Raw genomic sequence first — 16,951 nt, forward strand, 5'->3', positions numbered from 1 at the left:
CTGTGCAATGACCTCCGACCCCTCCTGACCCCCCACCCCGGATCACCAATAAACACCTGCTGTGCAATGATCTCCGACCCCTCCTAAACCCACCCACCAGATCACCAACCAGCTCTAGCTGTGCAAAGACCTCCGACCCTTCTGAACCCCCTCCCACCCAGCCCCAGATCACCAACCAACTCCTGCTGTGCAATGACCTCTGACCCCTCCTAAACCCAACCCCAGATCACCAACCAACCCCTGCTGTGCAATGACCTCCGACCCCTCCTGACCCCCCACCCCGGATCACCAATAAACACCTGCTGTGCAATGATCTCCGACCCCTCCTAAACCCACCCACCAGATCACCAACCAGCTCTAGCTGTGCAAAGACCTCCGACCCCTCTGAACGCCCTCCCACACAGCCCCAGATCACCAACCAACTCCTGCTGTGCAATGACCTCTGACCCCTCCTAAACCCAACCCCCAGATCACCAACCAACCCCTGCTGTGCAATGACCTCCGACCCCTCCTGACCCCCAACCCGGATCACCAATAAACACCTGCTGTGCAATGATCTCCGACCCCTCCTAAACCCACCCACCAGATCACCAACCAGCTCTAGCTGTGCAAAGACCTCCGACCCCTCTGAACCCCCTCCCACCCAGCCCCAGATCACCAACCAACTCCTGCTGTGCAATGACCTCTGACCCCTCCTAAACAAAACCCCCAGATCACCAACCAACCCCTGCTGTGCAATGACCTCCGACCCCTCCTGACCCCCCACCCCAGATCACCAATAAACACCTGCTGTGCAATGATCTCCGACCCCTCCTAAACCCACCCACCAGATCACCAACCAGCTCTAGCTGTGCAAAGACCTCCAACCCCTCTGAACCCCCTCCCACCCAGCCCCAGATCACCAACCAACTCCTGCTGTGCAATGACCTCTGACCCCTCCTAAACCCAACCCCCAGATCACCAACCAACCCCTGCTGTGCAATGACCTCCGACCCCTCCTGACCCCCCACCCCGGATCACCAATAAACACCTGCTGTGCAATGATCTCCGACCCCTCCTAAACCCACCCACCAGATCACCAACCAGCTCTAGCTGTGCAAAGACCTCCGACCCCTCTGAACCCCCTCCCACCCAGCCCCAGATCACCAACCAACTCCTGCTGTGCAATGACCTCTGACCCCTCCTAAACCCAACCCCCAGCTCACCAACCAACCCCTGCTGTGCAATGACCTCCGACCCCTCCTGACCCCCCACCCCGGATCACCAATAAACACCTGCTGTGCAATGATCTCCGACCCCTCCTAAACCCACCCACCAGATCACCAACCAGCTCTAGCTGTGCAAAGACCTCCGACCCCTCTGAACCCCCTCCCACCCAGCCCCAGATCACCAACCAACTCCTGCTGTGCAATGACCTCTGACCCCTCCTAAACCCAACCCCCAGATCACCAACCAACCCCTGCTGGGCAATGACCTCTGACCCCTCCTGACCCCCCACCCCGGATCACCAATAAACACCTGCTGTGCAATGATCTCCGACCCCTCCTAAACCCACCCACCAGATCACCAACCAGCTCTAGCTGTGCAAAGACCTCCGACCCCTCTGAACCCCCTCCCACCCAGCCCCAGATCACCAACCAACTCCTGCTGTGCAATGACCTCTGACCCCTCCTAAACCCAACCCCCAGATCACCAACCAACCCCTGCTGGGCAATGACCTCCGACCCCTCCTGACCCCCCACCCCAGATCACCAATAAACACCTGCTGTGCAATGATCTCCGACCCCTCCTAAACCCACCCACCAGATTACCAACCAGCTCTAGCTGTGCAAAGACCTCCGACCCCTCTGAACCCCCTCCCACCCAGCCCCAGATCACCAACCAACTCCTGCTGTGCAATGACCTCTGACCCCTCCTAAACCCAACCCCCAGATCACCAACCAACCACTGCTGTGCAATGACCTCCGACCCCTCCTGACCCCCCACCCCGGATCACCAAAAAACACCTGCTGTGCAATGATCTCCGACCCCTCCTAAACCCACCCACCAGATCACCAACCAGCTCTAGCTGTGCAAAGACCTCCGACCCCTCTGAACCTCCTCCCACCCAGCCCCAGATCACCAACCAACTCCTGCTGTGCAATGACCTCTGACCCCTCCTAAACCCAACCCCCAGATCACCAACCAACTCCTGCTGTGCAATGACCTCCGACCCCTCCTGACCCCCCACCCCGGATCACCAATAAACACCTGCTGTGCAATGATCTCCGACCCCTCCTAAACCCACCCACCAGATCACCAACCAGCTCTAGCTGTGCAAAGACCTCCGACCCCTCTGAACCACCTCCCACCCAGCCCCAGATCACCAACCAACTCCTGCTGTGCAATGACCTCTGACCCCTCCTAAACCCAACCCCCAGATCACCAACCAACCCCTGCTGGGCAATGACCTCCGACCCCTCCTGACCCCCCACCCCGGATCACCAATAAACACCTGCTGTGCAATGATCTCCGACCCCTCCTAAACCCACCCACCAGACCACCAACCAGCTCTAGCTGTGCAAAGACCTCCGACCCCTCTGAACCCCCTCCCACCCAGCCCCAGATCACCAACCAACTCCTGCTGTGCAATGACCTCTGACCCCTCCTAAACCCAACCCCAAGATCACCAACCAACCACTGCTGTGCAATGACCTCCGACCCCTCCTGACCCCCCACCCCGGATCACCAATAAACACCTGCTGTGCAATGATCTCCGACCCCTCCTAAACCCACCCACCAGATCACCAACCAGCTCTAGCTGTGCAAAGACCTCCGACCCCTCTGAACCCCCTCCCACCCAGCCCCAGATCACCAACCAACTCCTGCTGTGCAATGACCTCTGACCCCTCCTAAACCCAACCCCCAGATCACCAACCAAACCCCTGCTGTGCAATGACTTCTGACTCCTCTTGACTGCTCAGCCCCTGATCACCATCCTCCGACCCCTCCTGACCCTGCCAGGTCCAGATTACCAACAGACCCCTGCTGTGCACCAACCCCCAACCCTTCATGTTATGTTATGTCATATTATGTCATGTCATGTTATGTCATGTTATATGTCATGTCATGCTATGTTAAGTCATGTTATATTATGTGTATTTGTAGCGTGCACTATCACCCTGGAGGATACCCTGAGCAGGTGTGTTGCTAGCCTCTCCTGGACACACAGAGGGGGTGGTTGGGGGTCAGGGGGTGCTCTTTGAAGAGTCAGATGTTCATCCTTCTGAATTCATGAACTGAAGAGGCGGGTCTGGTGTTTAGTGTCAGATGCTTCCAGGCTTTAGGCGTGACCCCCGGGATGAGTGCAAGGACTAGTCTGGCCTAGTGGAGGGGTCTGGATGCTTTGCGGAAGGTGACTCAGCTATCGAGGTGGCCGGGCGGTGTTGTGTAGTGCTTTAAAGGTGTGTCTGAGGAGTTTCACATGTGCTCATTTGTGTATTGAGAGCCAGTGGAGATCCTTGAGGTAGGGTTCGATGTGTGTGGTGTAGGAGGTCGTGTGATTCTTGCAGCCAAGTTCTGTATGATTTGTGGTTCTTTGGTGAGTTGTTAGCTGATACTGGAATAGAGGGTGTTCCCATAGTCCAATTTGCTAGTGACAATGGCATGGGTCATGGTTCTGCGTGTGGTGGTTGTAATCCAATTGAAAAAATGTCCTCAGCATCATTAGTTTGAGGAAGCATGAGGCTATCAGGCCATGATGTGTGTGGTCATGTTAAGATTGTTGTTAATGATTCTGAGGTTCTTGGCGTGGGAGGTGGGGCTCATGGCGGGTCCTAGCTCAGTTGACCACCAGGTGGAGTCCTATGGCGATGCTGTTAGCGGTGATGATGACGGTCCAGGAAGTGTTCTGCGGTGTGAGTTGGCCCCTTCACGCATTGGGCGAGGTAGGTGTTTCTGAGGACTTCAAGTAGTGCGTCATGTTAGAGTCAGTGTGGTCTTCCAGGCGACAGTTCAGGTTTCCAAGGAGGATGAAGGTGGTGGCATTGAGGATGCAGCGTTGACTAAGCCTGTGATGGCCTTGGTGACGGTGCCTGGTCCTGGTGGTCTGTAGATGAGGGTGCCACTGAGGGTGAAGTTGGCTGTGATTTGGTGTTTGAAGGACAGGTGTTCCATGTAGTTGGTGGTTGTGTCTGTGGAGGCAGCACAGCTGATAGTCTTTGAGCATGATGGTGATGCCGCCTCAGGGTTGTGCTACCTGTCCTGCCAGCTGTTCTTGTAACCGGGAGGGACAGCTGTTCTGATGTTGGAGGCCAATGTCATGTTCAGCCAGATATCCGTGAAGAACAGCAGATAATAACGCAACATAGTAATAATGTATATCTGACATACGAACCCAGAACACAGCCAAGGTGCTGTAGTCATACGTAGCGTCAAAATTTGGACATGTCAGCCATGGTGCATCGTTTTGTAAATACGTCGCACACATGGTGTCGTTAGGGAGACGCAATGGGGCACTAGAAAAGTGGAGCATCATGAATGATTCGCCACTTCTCCATAAATATGCCTCCAGATTTACCAGAATCTGGCACATCAATACTGATGCGCCAGATTTCTTGCGCCCCGCACCACCTCCTAATGAAACCATGGATGCGTTGTATTTACAGTACGGTGCATATGGCGCATGTTAGGCCAATAGCATCAACATTTTTTACATTATTGTGGCGATTTGCTGCATTAGCGTAAAAAATGTTGACATTAGTGCAGCAAAGTGCAATGAGGCCCATTGATTTCAACGGGCGCGTCCTTTTAGTGCCTGCTTTGAGGAGGTGTTAAAAATGATGCAAAAAAATGACGCAATGAAATCTTGTAGACTTCATTGCACCATTTTTGCGGGCCACCTAATGCCAGAACACCTCCCTTGCATACATTATGCCTGGCTCAGGCATTATGTGGCGCAAGGGGTTGCAAAGAGGCGCCACGCATGCATTGCGCCAATTTGTAAATATGGTGCAGCGATTTTTGCTCGTTGAGCCACATTACCATAAAAAACAACGACGCTAATTTGGCGCAAGCAGACACTAGGGCCATGTGAATCTGCCCCATAGTACTAACGTATATCAGAGGTCCAAGCCCAGATCACAGCCATAGTCTGGCCTAAACAATATGGCTGCCTTTCATTAGCCAATGATATTGTGTTTTGTCACCACTGTGCACCGCAGTTCACCACAAACTTACCACAGTATACTGCGGCACAATATATCCTTAGGTTTGTGTCCCTTATTACTAAAAAACTACTGTATTAATTTCCATGAAACATAATCTATATTCATGCAAAGTTTCAGGAAAATCCAATCTGGAATGTTACCAGTTCATGTCTAAGAAGTTTATGTAAAATGCACTGGTGGAAAAACGTGTTTTGTGGCCCCCTCTTTCCTCGCACCCCCTCAGCTAATCACCACTACAAAGCCTTGAATCATTAGTCAACCCAGAAAAAGCAATAGGTCTTCAAAGTTTGTGGAGATTTGTCAAACAGAGGCAAAATTATTAGCAATCAAAAATCCGAGGGATTCCTGTCTCTGGAAATCCTAACTATAACTGCAGTGGCTGGTGCCGCTCTGTAACGTACAATTTAATTTAACTTGATACATTTCCATTAATTAGCATTTTAATTCAAAATCAATTAAAAAGTGCTGTTACATTTTTATTTTGTTCTACATATAAAGTGAATATAGAAAATGAATTTACATAAAAACGTATTTAACAAACAAATACTTTTAATATTCATGGTTGTATTAAATAATATCTTTACTTGTCCCCTATACCTTAGCATGTGGAGTTCTATGCAGGACTGTGGGGTTTCTCTACGCTAAATTATAAAGAACATTAAAAACAATGTAGTTAACTTGTAAATAAACATTAAAACATAGGTTTATGTTAAATATTAATATAAATTAATTTTATATATTTACTTTAGATGTAGAACAAAACACTCATAATACAGCACTATTAAAATTATCTTGAATTAAAACCTCAATTTAATGTACATATATTTAATTCGAATTATTTTTCTGAAGTTTAAATTTAAAAAATACATTCCAGACTAAGTAAATATTTTTGTAAAGTGCATTAATAATTGTTAAAAGAAATGAGCAGAACTAATTAAAATTCTGATTTTTTAAATAAAATGTATTGCTTTATTAATTTTGAAAATCAAAATGCCTTTTCAAAATACTAATAATTAAATCTTAATTATGTAGAATTTGTATATTTATTTTTCAAAACTAACTTATATTTGAAACTATTTAAAATAATTTAATTTACGTTTATTTCGTAGGTAGGAAGACCAGATCTTGAGAACCAAAAACCAGGACATTTCACAAAAATAGAAAAAGGACTACGATTTTACATCAATGCTGAGGCAAAGAATGACAGCTCTCATCATCACAGGGACCCAGAAGAAGCAGCAACAAAATAAATCACATGTCATTTTTTAAACCACCAACATACCTGTCAATTTAATTGCTTACTTATACCAGTTGCTAACTAGCTGTGCCTTGTAACACCTTAAAAAAATGCCTCTCGCTGTGTTCAGTCGGCCCTCTCTAAAAGCTGGGGCATGGGCCAGATTTGCCACAATCTTCTGGAACAACTGGTAAAAAAACATGACTGTCCCAGAAACCCGGGGAAGCCTGGTCACTCGGTTCCTGGGGGGGTTCATTTTAAGTCCGGACCTACGCTACTTCTGTGGGAAGGTTTTGCAGTACTTCTGGCTGGACTCACTACTGATTTTGTTTTTCTTTTCTTAGAAGCTTACACTTGGATTTTGTGAATACCAAGAAGGAGTAAACTTACTCAAAAGTGTAAACTTACTCAAAGGTGTAAACTTACTCAAAGGTGTAAGTTGTCTTTGTGAACCAGACTCCTAATCATTGGACCACTGTTCAACGGTGCATGTCCGATGATGGGCGCTCCCAGCAGTGACATGCTGAGTTCACTCCCTGGGCTCTCTGTAGTACCTTCCTCTTCCTGCAGAGGGCTGGGGGAGCTAGTGATGGTCAGCGGCTGGGAGGGCCGGAGTTACGCACCACCGAGAGCTGAGAGCAGAGGGTGCGCCAGGTTTGTGGGGCGGCTCATGGGTTTCTATGGTAAAGATATAATCCCAGGTCTCCCTCAGGCTAGTCCCACTTGCCTCAATCTAATTCTGAAGCATTGTCTCACAGAGCAGACACTCACTAGAACAAGCAGACAAATATATCTGTAGACAGCTGCTTCTACGTCACCAACATGGCCGCCGACTCCACTCCCACTGACAGCTGCATCTGCATGTAACATCACCCCTGCCCTGATCAGCACAGGCGTGAAGCGAACCTCTACTTGCAAGGGAGGCGAGAGTACCCAAGAGTGATGGGGGCTCAAGCCAGAAACAAGAGAGAGATAGGGCAATAGAGTGAATGGGAAAGGAACAGTGAAAAGAAGAGATAGAGATGAGTCAGGACGAAACAGTGCACAGAGGAACAGCATCTGAGAGGCCGGGAAGCTATCTTCACCCCTCCCCGTCTATCCATCCTTCACTCTTCAATTTAGCTATCCATCCTTCAACCCACTAGCCATCCTTTCTCCCTTCCATCCATCTATCAATCCATCCTTCACCCTTCCATCCATCACCCTTGCACCATCCTTCACAGTCTGTGTAATCTCACAAGGCTCCTCTTATGGTTCATCTCCCCCACCTGGGACAGGTGATGCTCTCCCTTCCACAGCAGACGTCAGCTCGGTGGTGGAACCTCAGGGGTGTCCCAGCCAGCGGGTGGTAAAGCAGTGCTCCCTCCACTGCTCATGCTGTGGCCCTTGTGGTCTCTGGAGCCAAGAGATCAGGGCACCTTGTCCTGACCTGTACCACTTACCCTGGCTCCTCTCAGAGCTGGAGTAACATTTAAAGTAACCGGCATCCCCTCCGAGCCCTCTGCAGCTTCTAGCCCCACCCAGAGAACAAACTGCAGACTGCAGCAGGCGGCTTCTGCTCACGGAGTCCTCCAGGGTCTTCTCGCTTCGACCACCTTGTTGTTGGACTTTCCAAGAGCAAGTCTCACTACCTGAGTCTCAATCATGGTAAGTTCATGTCAATTTGAATGAACATGCTAATCATCAGTGGTCAACTTTTAAGAAAAGGCCTCTAGTCCGCTGCTAGCGGAAGAGGCTCTGGGCAGGTTACATGTGAACATGTGCGTATGCACATGCGTGTGCTGGGCATGTGAGACTACTGTCTTGCACAGATCGGTATCTGCACACAGATAGCCTGTTGAGGAAGGGAAGCTTTAGGGATTGGTGCTGTCCAGAGTATGCCCATGTGAGGCGCATTGACTGTAGGGCTATTACTGAAGGTCTGTGGTGTTCACGCTGTGTACATCACAGACGAAACCTGCCCTAAAGTACCGTTTCACACTACGTGGGCCTACAGGGTCTGGTGAGGCACCAATCTGGGGATACACATGCACCCTGAGTGTGAATTTACAGACACCAACATCCAGTATGCGCAGCTTATGGCACTTTAAGATTTGTCATATTTTCCTGTCTCAGCTCAGAGTCAGAATCCAGACCCTGCTGACCCCTGCTGGGCCAAGTTAGTTAATGCACCTCCCCAGCAGAGAGACATCAAAGGCCTCTCCACACAATACAGCATTTAACAGTGCTTGACCTGGAGAGTAAAGGTGGGGAGGAAATCTGCACCTGATAATTAGCTTCTCACACTGCAACTGGGCTGGGATAGCCCAGGCCCACTGGAAGAAAGGAGGAGGACCAAATCATAGGAGCCAACAGTGTGGTTTTGATGGGATCAGGTGGGGCTGAGGCTCTCAGGGGAGCTCCTTCCACGGACAACATGAAATCTCCATAGAGAGAATTGAGGGACGCTGGATATGGGAGCAACAGTGGTGACAAAATGCCCAGTACGGAGGGAGAAGCCATCTGATCCCCGGCACAGATGGACTTTGTGACTTTAACTCCAGCTGACCTCCAGGACTAGGACGGGTCTCTCGAGGCCCAGTGGTGCTGGCCCCCTTGTGCACCCTGAGCAACAGCTGGGGGAATGGACCTTCTGCGGGACCATGGACGCTTGACCTGGAGACTTCTGCGGACTGGTCCAGGGCTACGCTGGCCCCAGGTGCCCTTCAAGAATCCAGAGATGTGGGGAGTATACCGAAGAGCAGTTTCTGGCTGGCTGTGGAGGAGCTGCACAAGATGTCATAAACTGATTTCTTTCATTGCATGCCAGCGTTTGGCTACATACTATCTAGTTCCGGGACATACTCATAACATGTGATGAGTTCGATTTTTGCCCGATATTACGTTCAAGTTAATGCACACATATCAGAGAACGAGGCTGTGAAAGCGGTTGAAAGGTTTGGATGTATACTCGTCTCCCTTCCCCATCCTTTAACAAGCCCTGTAGTATACTCGTCCCCCTTCCCCATCCTATAACAAGCCCTGTAGTATAATCGTCCCCCTTCCCCATCCTTTAACAGGCCCTGTAGTATACTCGTCCCCCTTCCCCATCCTATAACAGGCCCTGTAGTATACTCGTACCCCTTCCCCATCCTATAACAAGCCCTGTACTATACTCGCCCCCCTTCCCCTTCCTTTAACAAGCCCTGTAGTATACTCGTCCCCCATCCCCATCCTATAACAAGCCCTGTAGTATACTCGTCCCCCTTCCCCATCCTTTAACAAGCCCTGTAGTATACTCGTCCCCCTTCCCCATCCTATAACAAGCCCTGTAGTATACTCGTCCCCCTTCCCCATCCTTTAACAAGCCCTGTAGTATACTCGTCCCCCTTCCCCTTCCTATAACAAGCCCTGTAGTATACTCGTCCCCCTTCCCCTTCCTATAACAAGCCCTGTAGTATACTCGTCCCCCTTCCCCATCCTTTAACAAGCCCTGTAGTATACTCGTCCGCCTTCCCCATCCTATAACAAGCCCTGCAGTATACTCGTCCCCCTTCCCCATCCTATCACAAGCCCTGTAGTATACTCGTCCCCCTTCCCCATCCTTTAACAAGCCCTGTAGTATACTCGTCCCCCTTCCCCTTCCTTTAACAAGCCCTGTAGTATACTCGTCCCCCTTCCCCATCCTATAACAAGCCCTGTAGTATACTCGTCCCCCTTCCCCATCCTTTAACAAGCCCTGTAGTATACTCGTCTCCCTTCCCCATCCTATAACAAGCCCTGTAGTATACTCGTCCCCCTTCCCCATCCTATAACAAGCCCTGTAGTATACTCTCCCCCTTCCCCATCCTTTAACAGGCCCTGTAGTATACTCGTCCCCCTTCCCCATCCTGTAACAAGCCCTGTAGTATATTTGTCCCCTTCCCCATCCTATCACAAGCCCTGTAGTATACTCGTCCCCCTTCCCAATACTATAACAAGCCCTGTAGTATACTCGTCCCCCTTCCTATAACAAGCCCTGTAGTATACTCGTCCCCCTTCCCCATCCTTTAACAAGCCCTGTAGTATACTCGTCCCCCTTCCCCATCCTGTAACAAGCCCTGTAGTATACTCGTCCGCCTTCCCCATCCTATAACAAGCCCTCTAGTATACTCATACCCCTTCCCCATCCTATCACAAGCCCTGTAGCATACTCGTCCCCGTCCCCATCTTATAACAAGCCCTGTAGTATACTCGTCCCCCTTCCCCATCCTATAACAAGCCCTGTAGTATACTCGTCCCCTTCCCCATCCTATCACAAGCCCTGTAGTATACTTGTCCCCCTTCCCCATCCTATCACAAGCCCTGTAGTATGCTCGTCCCCCTTCCCCATCCTATCACAAGCCCTGTAGTATACTCGTCCGCCTTCCCCATCCTATAACAAGCCCTGTAGTATACTCGTCCCCCTTCTCCATCCTTTAACAAGCCCTGTAGTATACTCGTCCCCCTTCCCCATCCTGTAACAAGCCCTGTAGTATACTCGTCCCCCTTCCCCATCCTTTAACAAGCCCTGTAGTATACTCGTATCCCTTCCCCATCCTATAACAAGCCCTGTAGTATACTCGCCCCCCTTCCCCATCTCATAACAAGCCCTGTAGTATACTCCTCCCTCTTCCCCTCCTTTAACAAGCCCTGTAGTATACTCGTCCCCCTTCCCCATCCTTTAACAAGCCCTGTAGTATACTCGTCCCCCTTCCCCATCCTATAACAAGCCCTGTAGTATACTCGTCCCCCTTCCCCATCCTATAACAAGCTCTGTAGTATACTCGTCCCCTTCCCCTCCTTTAACAAGCCCTGTAGTATACTCGCCCCCCTTCCCCATCCTGTAACAAGCCCTGTAGTATACTCGTCCGCCTTCCCCATCCTTTAACAAACCCTGTAGTATACTCGCCCCCCTTCCCCATCCTATAACAAGCCCTGTAGTATACTCGTCCCCCTTCCCCATCCTATAACAAGCCCTGTAGCATACTCGTCCCCGTCCCCATCCTATAACAAGCCCTGTAGTATACTCGTCCCCCTTCCCCATCCTATAACAAGCCCTGTAGCATACTCGTCCCCGTCCCCATCTTATAACAAGCCCTGTAGTATACTCGTCCCCCTTCCCCATCCTATAACAAGCCCTGTAGTATACTCGTCCCCTTCCCCATCCTATAACAAGCCCTGTAGTATACTCGTCCCCTTCCCCATCCTTTAACAGGCCCTGTAGTATACTCGCCCCCCTTCCCCATCTCATAACAAGCCCTGTAGTATACTCGCCCCCCTTCCCCATCTCATAACAAGCCCTGTAGTATACTCGCCCCCTTCCCCATCCTATAACAAGCCCTGTAGTATACTCGCCCCCTTTCCCCATCCCATAACAAGCCCTGTAGTATACTCGTCCCCCTTCCCCATCCTTTAACAAGCCCTGTAGTATACTCGTCCCCGTCCCCATCCTATAACAAGCCCTGTAGTATACTCGTCCCCGTCCCCATCCTATAACAAGCCCTGTAGTATACTCGTCCCCATCCCATAACAAGCCCTGTAGTATACTCGTCCCCCTTCCCCATCTTTAACAAGCCCTGTAGTATACTCGTCCCCTTTCCCCATCCTATAACAAGCCCTGTAGTATACTCGTCCTCCTTCCCCATCCTGTAACAAGCCCTGTAGTATACTCGTTCCCCTTCCCCATCCTATAGCAAGCCCTGTAGTATACTGGTCCCCCTTCCCCATCCTATAACAAGCCCTGTAGTATACTCGTCCCCCTTCCCCTTCCTTTAACAAGCCCTGTAGTGTACTCGTCCCCCTTCCCCATCCTATCACAAGCCCTGTAGTATACTCGCTCCCCTTCCCCATCCTGTAACAAGCCCTGTAGCATACTCGTCCCCCTTCCCCTTCCTTTAACAAGCCCTGTAGTATACTCGTCCCCCTTCCCCATCCTATCACAAGCCCTGTGGTATACTCGTCCCCCTTCCCCATCTTGTAACAAGCCCTGTAGTATACTCGTCCCCTTCCCCATCCTTTAACAAGCCCTGTAGTATACTCGTCCCCCTTCCCCATCCTTTAACAAACCCTGTAGTATACTCGTCCCCCTTCCCCATCCTATCACAAGCCCTGTAGTATACTCGTCTCCCTTCCCCATCCTTTAACAGGCCCTGTAGTATGCGCATCCCCCTTCCCCATCCTTTAACAAGCCCTGTAGTATACTCGTCCCCCTTCCCCATCCTATAACAAGCCCTGTAATATGCTCATCCCCCTTCCCCATCCTTTAACAAGCCCTGTAGTATACTCGTCTCCCTTCCCCATCCTATCACAAGCCCTGTAGTATACTCGTCCCCCTTCCCCATCCTTTAACAAGCCCTGTAGTATACTCGTCCCCCTTCCCCATCCTATCACAAGCTCTGTAGTATACTCGTCCCCCTTCCCCATCCTTTAACAAACCCTGTAGTATACTCGTCCGCCTTCCCCATCCTTTAACAAACCCTGTAGTATACTCGTCCCCCTTCCCCATCCCATAACAAGCCCTGTAGTATACTCGTCCCCCTTCCCCATCCCATAACAAGCCCTGTAGTATACTCGTCCCCCTTCCCCATCCTATGACAAGCCCAGTAGTATACTCTCCCCCCTTCCCCATCCTTTAACAGGCCCTGTAGTATACTCGTCCCCCTTCCCCATCCTGTAACAAGCCCTGTAGTATATTTGTCCCCCTTCCCCATCCTATCACAAGCCCTGCAGTATACTCGTCCCCCTTCCCCATCCTATCACAAGCCCTGTAGCATACTCGTCCCCGTCCCCATCTTATAACAAGCCCTGTAGTATACTCGTCCCCCTTCCCCATCCTATAACAAGCCCTGTAGTATACTCGTCCCCTTCCCCATCCTATCACAAGCCCTGTAGTATACTTGTCCCCCTTCCCCATCCTATCACAAGCCCTGTAGTATGCTCGTCCCCCTTCCCCATCCTATCACAAGCCCTGTAGTATACTCGTCCGCCTTCCCCATCCTATAACAAGCCCTGTAGTATACTCGTCCCCCTTCTCCATCCTTTAACAAGCCCTGTAGTATACTCGTCCCCCTTCCCCATCCTGTAACAAGCCCTGTAGTATACTCGTCCCCCTTCCCCATCCTTTAACAAGCCCTGTAGTATACTCGTATCCCTTCCCCATCCTATAACAAGCCCTGTAGTATACTCGCCCCCCTTCCCCATCTCATAACAAGCCCTGTAGTATACTCCTCCCTCTTCCCCTCCTTTAACAAGCCCTGTAGTATACTCGTCCCCCTTCCCCATCCTTTAACAAGCCCTGTAGTATACTCGTCCCCCTTCCCCATCCTATAACAAGCCCTGTAGTATACTCGTCCCCCTTCCCCATCCTATAACAAGCTCTGTAGTATACTCGTCCCCTTCCCCTCCTTTAACAAGCCCTGTAGTATACTCGCCCCCCTTCCCCATCCTGTAACAAGCCCTGTAGTATACTCGTCCGCCTTCCCCATCCTTTAACAAACCCTGTAGTATACTCGCCCCCCTTCCCCATCCTATAACAAGCCCTGTAGTATACTCGTCCCCCTTCCCCATCCTATAACAAGCCCTGTAGCATACTCGTCCCCGTCCCCATCCTATAACAAGCCCTGTAGTATACTCGTCCCCCTTCCCCATCCTATAACAAGCCCTGTAGCATACTCGTCCCCGTCCCCATCTTATAACAAGCCCTGTAGTATACTCGTCCCCCTTCCCCATCCTATAACAAGCCCTGTAGTATACTCGTCCCCTTCCCCATCCTATAACAAGCCCTGTAGTATACTCGTCCCCTTCCCCATCCTTTAACAGGCCCTGTAGTATACTCGCCCCCCTTCCCCATCTCATAACAAGCCCTGTAGTATACTCGCCCCCCTTCCCCATCTCATAACAAGCCCTGTAGTATACTCGCCCCCTTCCCCATCCTATAACAAGCCCTGTAGTATACTCGCCCCCTTTCCCCATCCCATAACAAGCCCTGTAGTATACTCGTCCCCCTTCCCCATCCTTTAACAAGCCCTGTAGTATACTCGTCCCCGTCCCCATCCTATAACAAGCCCTGTAGTATACTCGTCCCCGTCCCCATCCTATAACAAGCCCTGTAGTATACTCGTCCCCATCCCATAACAAGCCCTGTAGTATACTCGTCCCCCTTCCCCATCTTTAACAAGCCCTGTAGTATACTCGTCCCCTTTCCCCATCCTATAACAAGCCCTGTAGTATACTCGTCCTCCTTCCCCATCCTGTAACAAGCCCTGTAGTATACTCGTTCCCCTTCCCCATCCTATAGCAAGCCCTGTAGTATACTGGTCCCCCTTCCCCATCCTATAACAAGCCCTGTAGTATACTCGTCCCCCTTCCCCTTCCTTTAACAAGCCCTGTAGTGTACTCGTCCCCCTTCCCCATCCTATCACAAGCCCTGTAGTATACTCGCTCCCCTTCCCCATCCTGTAACAAGCCCTGTAGCATACTCGTCCCCCTTCCCCTTCCTTTAACAAGCCCTGTAGTATACTCGTCCCCCTTCCCCATCCTATCACAAGCCCTGTGGTATACTCGTCCCCCTTCCCCATCTTGTAACAAGCCCTGTAGTATACTCGTCCCCTTCCCCATCCTTTAACAAGCCCTGTAGTATACTCGTCCCCCTTCCCCATCCTTTAACAAACCCTGTAGTATACTCGTCCCCCTTCCCCATCCTATCACAAGCCCTGTAGTATACTCGTCTCCCTTCCCCATCCTTTAACAGGCCCTGTAGTATGCGCATCCCCCTTCCCCATCCTTTAACAAGCCCTGTAGTATACTCGTCCCCCTTCCCCATCCTATAACAAGCCCTGTAGTATGCTCATCCCCCTTCCCCATCCTTTAACAAGCCCTGTAGTATACTCGTCTCCCTTCCCCATCCTATCACAAGCCCTGTAGTATACTCGTCCCCCTTCCCCATCCTTTAACAAGCCCTGTAGTATACTCGTCCCCCTTCCCCATCCTATCACAAGCTCTGTAGTATACTCGTCCCCCTTCCCCATCCTTTAACAAACCCTGTAGTATACTCGTCCGCCTTCCCCATCCTTTAACAAACCCTGTAGTATACTCGTCCCCCTTCCCCATCCCATAACAAGCCCTGTAGTATACTCGTCCCCCTTCCCCATCCCATAACAAGCCCTGTAGTATACTCGTCCCCCTTCCCCATCCTATGACAAGCCCAGTAGTATACTCTCCCCCCTTCCCCATCCTTTAACAGGCCCTGTAGTATACTCGTCCCCCTTCCCCATCCTGTAACAAGCCCTGTAGTATATTTGTCCCCCTTCCCCATCCTATCACAAGCCCTGCAGTATACTCGTCCCCCTTCCCCATCCTATCACAAGCCCTGTAGTATACTCGTCCGCCTTCCCCATCCTATAACAAGCCCTGTAGTAAACTCGTCCCCCTTCCCCATCCTTTAACAAGCCCTGTACTATACTCGCCTCCCTTCCCCATCCTATAACAAGCCCTGTAGTATACTCGTCCCCCTTCCCCTTCCTATAACAAGCCCTGTAGTATACTCGTCCCCCTTCCCCATCCTTTAACAAGCCCTGTAGTATACTCGTCCCCCTTCCCCATCCTTTAACAAGCCCTGTAGTATACTCGTCCCCCTTCCCCATCCTATCACAAGCCCTGTAGTATACTCGTCCCCCTTCCCCATCCTTTAACAAGCCCTGTAGTATACTCGTCCCCCTTCCCCATCCTATCACAAGCTCTGTAGTATACTCGTCCCCCTTCCCCATCCTTTAACAAACCCTGTAGTATACTCGTCCGCCTTCCCCATCCTTTAACAAACCCTGTAGTATACTCGTCCCCCTTCCCCATCCCATAACAAGCCCTGTAGTATACTCGTCCCCCTTCCCCATCCCATAACAAGCCCTGTAGTATACTCGTCCCCCTTCCCCATCCTATGACAAGCCCAGTAGTATACTCTCCCCCCTTCCCCATCCTTTAACAGGCCCTGTAGTATACTCGTCCCCCTTCCCCATCCTGTAACAAGCCCTGTAGTATATTTGTCCCCCTTCCCCATCCTATCACAAGCCCTGCAGTATACTCGTCCCCCTTCCCCATCCTATCACAAGCCCTGTAGCATACTCGTCCCCGTCCCCATCTTATAACAAGCCCTGTAGTATACTCGTCCCCCTTCCCCATCCTATAACAAGCCCTGTAGTATACTCGTCCCCTTCCCCATCCTATCACAAGCCCTGTAGTATACTTGTCCCCCTTCCCCATCCTATCACAAGCCCTGTAGTATGCTCGTCCCCCTTCCCCATCCTATCACAAGCCCTGTAGTATACTCGTCCGCCTTCCCCATCCTATAACAAGCCCTGTAGTATACTCGTCCCCCTTCTCCATCCTTTAACAAGCCCTGTAGTATACTCGTCCCCCTTCCCCATCCTGTAACAAGCCCTGTAGTATACTCGTCCCCCTTCCCCATCCTTTAACAAGCCCTGTAGTATACTCGTATCCCTTCCCCATCCTATAA

Source organism: Pleurodeles waltl, chromosome 10 (genome assembly GCF_031143425.1).
Source record: "Pleurodeles waltl isolate 20211129_DDA chromosome 10, aPleWal1.hap1.20221129, whole genome shotgun sequence".
NCBI classification, from domain to species: Eukaryota; Metazoa; Chordata; class Amphibia; order Caudata; family Salamandridae; genus Pleurodeles; species Pleurodeles waltl.